The sequence below is a fragment of the Trachypithecus francoisi genome, unplaced genomic scaffold (genome assembly GCF_009764315.1).
Source record: "Trachypithecus francoisi isolate TF-2019V2 unplaced genomic scaffold, Tfra_2.0 Contig01440, whole genome shotgun sequence".
NCBI lineage: Eukaryota > Metazoa > Chordata > Mammalia > Primates > Cercopithecidae > Trachypithecus > Trachypithecus francoisi.
The window spans coordinates 205,769-216,259 of record NW_022681431.1 but is presented as its reverse complement, the minus strand read 5'-3'; the positions used below and the strand labels follow the sequence as shown (position 1 = coordinate 216,259).

Below are 10,491 nucleotides of genomic sequence, written 5' to 3'. Positions count from 1 at the left end.
ATTACAATCTCCATAAGCCGTAAACTTGGTAACTTAGACCAACTGGATGAATTAAAAGACACAATCTATTAATACTAAAACATAGGAGAAATAGGTAATCTAAATACATTGATATCTATTTTAAAAATGAAGTCAATACCTAATAACCTTACAGAAAACATATATATTCCAAAAATCTGACATTCTGTCATGTTATTCTAACTGGTGGGATTCGGGGATTTCCATTTTGATAAGAACATAGGTGAGTCTCACACACTTACTTTTAGTGCTCATTGGTCTGGAAACCTATGTCCACTATAGGATACTGCAGAGCGATGCATTTTGGAGAATGTAGGCAAGATAATATTATTTTCAGATGTAAAGGAAGACAACATGTTTTATGTACAGTAATTCCTCATAATATCGCAGGAGATACCATATTTAAACTTTGGGGTATCCCTAGATACTATTCTTATTTGAGCCACATGTGAATTTCAGACACGGAGGCTGCCGAACTTTGGTGGCTTTCAACAGATGTGGAAGGTAATTCACAACCTACTTTGTGAAGGCATAAAATTCAATGAGCCCTCATTTAGCATTTTATTTTAAATATTATTTTTGTAAACTTTGCATTTCCAATTAGGTGAAACTTTAAACCTGTTTCAGTTCTTATCCACTTTTTTTTTTTTTTTCCCTGAGACGGAGTCTTGCCCTATCACCCAGGCTGGAGTGCAGTGGCATGGTCTTGACTCACTTCAACATTTGCCTCCCAGGTTCAAGCAATTCTCCTGCATCAGCCTCCCAAGTGGCTGGGATTACAGGTGCCCACCACCATGCCCGGCTAATTTTTGTAGTTTTAGTAGAAATGTGGCTTCCCCATGTTGGTCAGGCTGGTCTTGAACCCCTGACCTTGTGATCTGCCTACCTCGGCTTCCCAGAGTGCTCGGATTACAGGCCTGAGCCACCGTGCCTGGCCTCTCCATTCTTTTTAGGCAGAGGGGAGTAAGGATTGCTTTAAGTTAGGAGGGACTCCCGTATGCCCAACCCATTTGTGTAAATTTCTTCCTTCAGAGTTCTTCAAATCAGCATCACCATTGCTAAAGGCCTCTCACATGGTAATAATTGTGCTACAGGGTTTTACGCACATGAAGTTTATGTTTGGCTGAATTAACCTCCTTGCTGTGGCACAAGGGGGCCTAGGTGTTTTCACCAATTATGAAGCGGGTTCACTGTGCAATGGCTACCAACTTTTCTGAGTACAATGAGACCAAACACATTCATACATAAATTCCATGAAGTGAATTTATTACTTACAAATAGCAAACAAAAGACAACAGAAGTCTAGGATTCAATATGAACTGCTACCACAAGATCAGGAAGGCTACCCAGAGCAGATGGATGGAGTTCTGACTGTAAACGCTTCACTTGCACTACAACTGAGGGACCCCAGAAAGCAGCCCATGATGTGGTTTGCTAGACACAAGCGTTAAAGGCCATTCTGTTTCAAGCAGGGACTATAACAGATCCTGGGCTGTTCTGACCAATGTCGCCTGATTATCAGGATATTGCCTTCCTAGCATATCATACAGTTATCTTGAGAACTACCAGTAAGAAAGGGAGGAAAATGGCCCTGCACCCTTAAAATTGAAGGATCAAGATATTTGTTGTGACAGAAGCACAGACAGTAGCGGCAGAGTGTTCTTGTGAGCCATCTACTAGTTCTCTTGAACGGAGCATGGCACCTAACTGCCTTTCCCTTTCCTTTCAATGGAAACTGTTTCAGAATATTTTGAATATTTTGAGTTTCTTCTACATCTACAGAGTTGAGGCACACGATCACTGGCAGTGTAGACTCTCTGCATGGTTACAGGAAAGCATTCAGGAGCCCATCAAGCTACATTAGAGGAGACCACCTAATCCTCCAGAGACTGTCACTCCATCTTCCTGGGGTTAGCTCTATCTGTAGTAAGGGCATTATGTATAAGGCTGGCAAGACTTGCAGTCCAAAGATTTGACTTTTGGCATGCTGATAAGCAGCAGTGATAAGAAAAGCCCACACACTCGCTAGGAATTTTTCAATGAAAGCAGCTGAGACTCTTCTTCATATGCTTTGATGGGGGCTAATATCAAACTCTTTCTTCCCATTTTCTTTACTCATCCGTGACTGAACCATGAGGCACCATAGATGTACACCTCATCAGAAGGGTGTAGGGGACAGCGGCACGGGGAGTAGCAGCACAAGAAACAAACAAAGCCACTACTTCTGCCTACATAATAACTATTGTCTTGGAGTGTACAATAATTAATAATGTTCACATGGCTGCCCTAAGCATACAGAGATGGTGACCAGAGTAGATGCAGGGACTACAGAGATACAGCCTGATCCTTGCTAATTAGGACTTAAATGTCGGCTTATGTGCTGTGCTTTTGTGCATTAATAAGCCAGGGTCTCAAAACTGCCTGCTAAGCACAGGCCAAATGTCATGCTGGGGTGCAAGTAAACATTCACGTCTAGGAGATGAGAGCAGTTTAGTGTGGGAGAAGATGACAACACCTGAAGACCACAAAATGTTGTGTAGACCAAAAGGAAGGCCCATCGTCAGCTCACAGTTCTGACTCAGGCGGCTGCTAATGTGTTACGGAACTGTCAGCCAACAGCAGGTAGGTCAAGTTGAGCAGGTGTCCTTCATGAGGGCTGGTCCATTCCATTTGTGTTGCCAATTATTTCAATAGTGTCTCATGCACCCCACTGGTGAGGAAGGAATGAGCACCCTACATTTACTGGCACCGTTAAACACATGACATCAATTACTAAACAGATTTAAGTCAGACATCAGTTATTAATTACATATAGGAGGATGGTGTAAGCTCCCACAGGCCCAAACAGGGATTAATTTAGGAGCAGAGAGTGGTATAGCTTTAAAAAGGTGAGGATGTTCCTTTTTTTTTTTTTTTTTTTTTGAGACAGAATCTCACTCACCCTTCCCGGAGCACAATGGTGTGATTTTGGCTCACTGCAAGCTCCGTCTCCTGGGTTTACACCATTCTCCTGCCTCAGCCTTTCTAGAAGCTGGGACTACTGGCACCCACCACCACGCATGGCTAATTTTTTGTAATTTTAGTAGAGACGGGGTTTCACCGTGTTAGCCAGGATGGTCTCAATCTCCCGATCTCATGATTCACCGGCCTCGGCCACCCTAAGTGCTGGGATTACAGGCGTGATCCACTGCACCCGGCTGAGGATGTTCCTTTATTCCTACAGGAGTATGTGATTGGTTTGTCTATTGGCTGGTAGGGAACTGAATCACGTGACACTGACTGGTAAGACCGTAATACTCTAAAATACAATATATAAACTATCATATCATAATGGTGCAATACTATCTACTACAATAAGAAAGGCATCGATGAAAAGCCCAACGCTATCATATGTGACTGAGAGATTGAATGCTTCCTCCCTCAGATTGGTTACAACATATTGTCCTATCACAGTCCTCTCTCCTTCATTCAAAGTGAATGATCCAAATAATAGACAGAAATAATAAAGAATAAAGGCAACAAATGCAAAGAACTCACGAGTTGATACTCTATGGTAAAATTTATGTACTTAGGAATTAATACCAACTCATTATTAGCAAAAAATAAACATCTTTATATCAAGAGTAGTTTTTCTTTTAATAAAGAAAGGTGGAATGTGTATAATGAACAAGGGATAATCAAAATTTGCCATATGAGGCTAGTAAGACAATCCCAACAATTCACAATCATTATTCACTGGTCCGTTAATCACAGGACAATACATACAAATGAAACTTACCGCGTGCAGTGGCTCATGTCTGTAATCCCAGCACGTTGGGAGGCTGAAGTGGGCAAATCATGAGGCCAGGAGTTCAAGACCAGCCTAGCCAACATGGCAAAACCCTGTCTCTACTAAAAATACAAAGAATTACCTGGACGTAGTGGTGGGCACCTGTAGTCCCAGCTACTTGGGAGGCTGAGGCAGGAGAATCACTTAAACCCAGGAGGCAGAGGTTGCAGTGAGCCGAGATTGCACCACTGCACTCCAGCCTGGGCAACACAGTGAGATTCCATCTCAAAAAAAAAAAATGAAATAAAAAAATTAAACTTACCTACATATTAGAAAAACATTAAAATTCAACCATGAATCCAGCACCTTATCAAATGAATAGACAAAAATTCTACCAACAAACTTAGTATCATTATCTATGAAACTCAAGTACTACTGCTTAAAGAGCATTTACAGAACTCTCACCTCAAGGTTTCCCTGCAAAACAAGGTGAAATGCATACTCAAGACTCTTTAAGAATGAGCCACTGATAAAAACAATATACTTGTAACTTGTGTAACATTTCATACATTTTTTTCAAGCACTGCACCATAATTAATTTGCATCAGGCTTTCCAAATTAGAAAAGCTTCACTTACAGAACTTCTTTCCTGTGGGAATTTTCACGTGACTTTTCAAGTAAATGTTAAAACTGGAAATATTCTTGCACTTTCTAAGCTATTAGAGTTTTAATCCTGTGTACGTTCTTGTATTTACAAGGTCCAGCCAGCTACAGTGTGCATTTTCATATGTCCTTGAGTGGGTATGAGAGAAATGAAACATTCCCACATTCTGGACATTCATAGGGTTTTTCTCAGGAATGAGCTGATGTCTTCAAATGGAACTAACACAACTGAAGGCCTTACCACAAATTTAGATTCAAAAGGCTTTTCTCCACTCTGAGTCCTCCCAAATCTTTAAAAACAGGAAAATCTGAAGGCTTGACCACATTTCCTACATTCTTAAGGTTTCTGTGCAGTGTGAGCCCTTTCATGTTTATGAGGGAATGGGAAAGAGTAAAAGTTTTACCACATTTCTTACATTCAAGGGGCTTTATTTATTTATTTATTTTCTTTATTTTTGAGATGGAGTCTCACTCTGTCACCAGGCTGGAGTGTAGTGGCACAATCTTGGCTCACTGCAACCTCCACATCCTGGGTTCAAGCGATTCTCCTGCCTCAGCCTCCTGAGTAGCTAGGATTACAACCATATGCTACCACACCCAGCTAATTTTTGTATTTTTAGTAGAAACAAAGTTGCACCATATTGGCCAGGATGGTCTCGATCTCCTGACCTCGTGATCTGCATGCACAGGGCTTTCCCCCACCCCCCATGGCTTTTTATGTCCTTGAAAAAGAACTAAGACAACTGAAATGTGCCACCATGCCCAGTTAATTCTTTTCTTTTCTTTTCTTTTTTTTTTTTGAGACGGAGTCTCACTCTGTCGCCCAGGCTGGCGTGCGGTGGGGCGATCTCAGCTCACTGCAAGCTCCACCTCCCAGGTTCACACCCTTCTCCTGCCTCAGCCTCCCGAGTAGCTGGCATGAGCCAACATGCCTGGCATTATTTTATTTTTTCTAGAGCCAGGGTTTCACCATGTTGCCCAGGTTGTTTCACATTGTTTTAATCCGGGCTAGGTATGAACTCCTGGGCTCAAGCAATACACACATTTTGGCCTCCCAAAGTGCTGGGATTATAGGCTGAGTCATTACACCCAGCCTCTATAGCATGACTTTTTTCATGGTGAGTAAAATGACTGGAACGAGTGTAGCCTTTACCGCATCTCTTACATTCATAGGGTTTTTCTCCAGTATGAATTCTTTCGTGGAGGTGAAAGGAACTGAGATGACTGAAGGCTTGGTCACATTGTTTACATTCACAGGCTTTCTCTCCAGTATGAGTACTTGTATGGTTACAAAGGGAACTCAAAGGACTAAAGGCTTTGCCACATTGTTTACATTCATAGGGTCTCTCTCCAGTATGAATGCTTCCATGACAACGAAGGGAAGTGGAACAGCTGAAGGCTTTATCACATTTGGTACATTTATAGGGTCTTTCTCCAGTGTGAGTCCTTTCACTCGTCTTAAAATAACAAGAAAATCTGAAAGTTTTCCCATATTCCTTACATTCCTAGGGTTTCTCTCCAGTGTGAGTTCGTTCATGTATTAGACAATAACCGGAAACAGTGAACGCTTTACCACATTCTTTACATTTATAGGGTTTTTCTCCTGTGTGAGTTCTCTGATGTCTTTCAAATGAATTGAGAAAATAAAATGCTTTCCCACATATTGTACATTTATAACTGGAATTCCACTGTGCATTATCATGTGTCTTCTAACAACTGGAACAGAAACGAAGAATTTCCCACATTGTTCACATTTATATTGCTTCTCTCCATATGGTTTGTATCCTGAGTGAGCTAGGATGTGCCTATTTAGGAGGGAATGATGTACAAAGACATTTCCACAAACACTGCATTCACATTGTTTTAATCCAGTAGAAATGTTCTCATTCAGATCAAGATTTGGAATTTGTCTGACAACTTGTCCATACTGTCTACCTTCTTTGCTTTCACACAGTCTCTGTAACACATGATTTCTGTAAAAAAAAAAAAAAAAAAAAAAACAAGTACATTACTATTGGTTGGTTTAATAACTTTCTACTTATTAATAGGTCTTGGACTTACACTGCTACCAATACCAAGGAAAATGCATTATTATTATTTTTTTGGCCATGATTGAATTATTTGAAAGTAAATGGTTTACCACTGAAAACACAGCTACCACCTACATGACTATGATCAAATTAGTAACATTCATATACACAATTGTGTAGTGCTATTTTCAAGTAAACTGTTTTCCTAACACTGACTGCTACACTGAAGTACGTTACATTTGGGTGAAATTTTTCTAAAAAAAATAAATTTCAAGTGACTCTTATTTGTTTTGATTGCTTGCTGTTAAGTTCATGACTTGCTAAGATTCCTTAAGAGGACTTTATTTCCTCTTCTCAGTGCAAATTATCTTATATCTTTTCCAGGTTTTTCAAAGCAATCTTCAATATTCTGGTCTTTCCATTAGTTTCCTAAAATGCAGACCCACAAAATTATCATGAATTATTACAAACTACAGAAACATTACTAGATTTCATGTTCGTTGTACACAGTGCCCATGCCTGGTTTCTTCAACAAATCATTCCCTTGCCACATTCCAAATCACAAACACACTGATGATGGGAAATACTTCTGTAATTAAGTGAAATGTGTTGTCATTCTCACCTACAGAAGCCAGGTTCCTGCAGGTTTCCTGCCTCACTTCTCCATAGAGATTCTTCTGAGAAGAATCTAACAAAGCCCATTCCTCCTGGGTAAAGTTCACAGCCACATCCTCAAAAGCCATGGAGTCCTAGAACATTCCACACATGTGGATAGAAGGATGGGTGAGACTGACAGCACTGGGAATCTATACTCAATCCATAAGCTGTTTACATGATTCTAAAATTTTCAAGCATTTATTCTATGACTTGATTGTCACAACTCTTACTCTGTTCACACATACTCCCTCCCACACAGCAGTACTAATGCTGGAATTGAACTCTTCAAAAAGGTAACAGCAAAGTAGAAACACCAATCTCATTAGAGAATCCAGGGAGTAAGATGTGCTGCTAGGAGTTACCTTTTAACTTCACTTTGTACGTTTCTAGTATCTGTCATACTAAAGTCCTACCTGATGTGCATAAGGGAGTTAATATTATCAGTCCTGAGACTACTGATTCTTAAAAACACCTGCTCGCAAAGTTCCATCTTTGTATTAGTAACTTACATTTTGAAAGGCATTCCACCAACCCAAGTAATAAAAATGACCCACTGCATCTAAATGGCTTATGCAATATATTTGCCAAAACTTTTTCTGCTGAAGGTCTATTATTTTGTGTCACTGCAGTGGTGCTTAGGGAACCAGACACCAAAACACAGTCTGAACACTAAGTGTTCAATGAGTTTCCCTGGTAGACAATATTTTACATGTGCTGTCACTTGTTACCTGGGGACTTGAGCCCATTATATGTGATTACACCAAGACAGAGTAGGCTCATTAAATTTAATTAAGTAGTAAATAAACCAATAATTGATATTTAACAACACTAATACAACAACTTTAAAAATTTCTATTGCACAATGTCAAGGCAGAAAGGAATAAGGGGAAATACGACACACATTTTTTAAAATGATATTAATGTCACCACTTCCAGATGCTATTCCTATGAAATCACATAAATTCCCAAATCAGGTTGTTTCAGGCAAGAAAAACTACTTTTTCATACGTAGTAAAAATGACAAATATCTAATGCTTTTTTGTCACCTAAAAAAAGAGTGATGGCTTGTCTAACATACTTCTAAGATTTTCAAACGAAAATACTCAGGACAGCACAGCATTAGCAGAGAGATGAGCAAGCAGATCAAGGGGAAAAAAAAGTCTTAATGACCCAGCATTTATATGGAAAGTTGATGAAAGATAGAGTAGGCACTGTAGAATAGAAAAAGAAATCACATGCGCTTTAAAATATGAGGCAAACCAAGCTGGCATCTACTTGGGAAAATGCATTGCATTCTTCTCTATTCCATGAACCGCAATCAACTTATTATATATTCAAATATGAAAGATAAAACCAGAACACTTTCAGAAGTCACAGGAAGATTTTTTTTTTATGAAGGATTAGGCAGAATTTCTTTTGTGTAAGAAAACAGTGATAAAGGAACAGACAAACTCAAACATATTAAAATTTAGGGACTAAAAAGAAAATAGAGTGGGCCAGGCATGGTAGCTCAGGCCTGTAATCCCAGCACCTTGGGAGGCTGAGATGGGTGATCACCTGAGGTCAGGAGGTTGAGACCAGCCTGGCCAACATGGCAAAACCCCGCCTTTTTGCTGTTGTTTGTTTTTTGAGATGGAGTCTTCCATTGTCACTTGGGCTGGGGTGCAGTGGCAAGATCTTGGCTCACTGCAAACCTCACCTCCCTGGTTCAAGAAATTCTCTTGCCTCAGCCTCCTGAGTAGCTAGGATTACAGGTGCCTGCCACCATGCTCAGCTAATTTTTTTGTATTTGTGGTAGAGACATTTTTTCACCGTGTTGGCCAGGCAGCTCTGGAACTCCTGACCTTGTGATCTGCACACCTTGGCCTTCCAAAGTGCTAGGATTACAGAAATGAGCCACCGTGCCAGGCCTAAAACCCCGTGTTTACTAAAAATACAAAATTAGCTGGGTGTGGTGGTGGGTGCCTATAATCCCAGTAACTCTGGAGGCTGACGCAGGAGAATCACTTGACCCCAGGAGGCAGGGGTTGCACTAAGCAGAGATGGCACCACTGCACTCCAGCCAGGCTACAGAGCAAGACAGTGTCTCCAAAAAAACAAACCAAAAAAAAAAAAAAAAAAAACACCAAAAAAAAAACCCCTCAGATATCCAGATAAGAGGATACAGATGTGTCCACTGTCATAAATTCTTCACCATGCTACAAGAGGGGAACTGACATTTTGGTGAATCTTTGTAAATCATTAGCAAATAAAGTGCATCATTTTACCTTGCCTCTTTGGAAATAGTATTTTTATCTTTCAAGCTGTACTGACAAAATGTATCTTACCGTCAATGAAAAACTGAAACTCAAATAAGCGGACAAGCCTTTTCAAGATAACAAACTCAGGGAGAGGCAGTGCTGACTCCAACTCAGACCTTTCTAAGTGTCACGGCAGGCCATTTTATCTGTCGGGACACTCATCCTGTTCAGTAAAGCACTCAGTGACCACCTAGGAGGCACTGGCACTGCTCTTTGTCCTTCTGTGTGCCTTAAGTGCATTTTCATATTCAGGTTCTTGCACATCCTCTCTGGGGTGGGTTTTCCTTGTCCTTTGGGACAGTTTTTCTCTCTTCACAAGCCTGAGACAATCTAGAGAACAGAAATCATTTCTGCCTTTTCCTCTCAATATCAGCATCCCATTGGCAGACCGTCAATGTGTCTCCGAGGAATAAAAACCCCAGCTGGAGGAACAGTTTTAATGACCTAGTTTTAATGACATTACATTGTATTGTCCATTCATTTTAATGTCCTAAAATTTTAATAACCCTAAGGGGTCACCATTTTAGATGAAAATATACCAGGAGATTCCTCTAAGGCCAAGAGCATCCAGCTGCTCCCCTGAGAGACTCTACCCCCTACCTCAGGCTGTCCTTGGGGATGAGATGACCCCGGGGCTGATACTCACTAGACCCTCCAATAGACATGGCCACAATGCGTATCCTGGGTCATCACCAGACAGTTCTAAAATGCCAGGACTAGGAAAAGACAGGAGGGTGGCTGAGGACACAACACCCTGTAAAGTTTTCACGGGGGGACCTCAACCTAAAGACATTTCGGTAATATGTACACTTAGGAAAGGTGAAAAGAAGAGAGGCACAAAGATTTTTTTTTACAGTAGAGTGTCAGATGATTTATTCTCTGCTTTGCTCTCATGTAAAATGTTTGGAAACAGAAAAATATTTTGGCCAAGGTGGCTCACGCCTGCATTCCCAGTGCTTTAAAAGGTGGCTGAGGTGGGCGATCAGTTAAGATCAGGAGTTCGAAGCCAACCTAACCAACATGGCAAAACCCTGTCTCTACTAAAAATACAAAA

The 10,491-nt window shown here is 40.7% G+C and overlaps 1 pseudogene; it reads right to left on the bottom strand.

Moving 5' to 3' along the window:
* Positions 1 to 5,409: 5,409 nt before the first annotated feature.
* Positions 5,410 to 10,102, bottom strand: LOC117095898 (annotated as a pseudogene).
* Between the last annotated feature and the right edge of the window lie 389 nt (positions 10,103 to 10,491).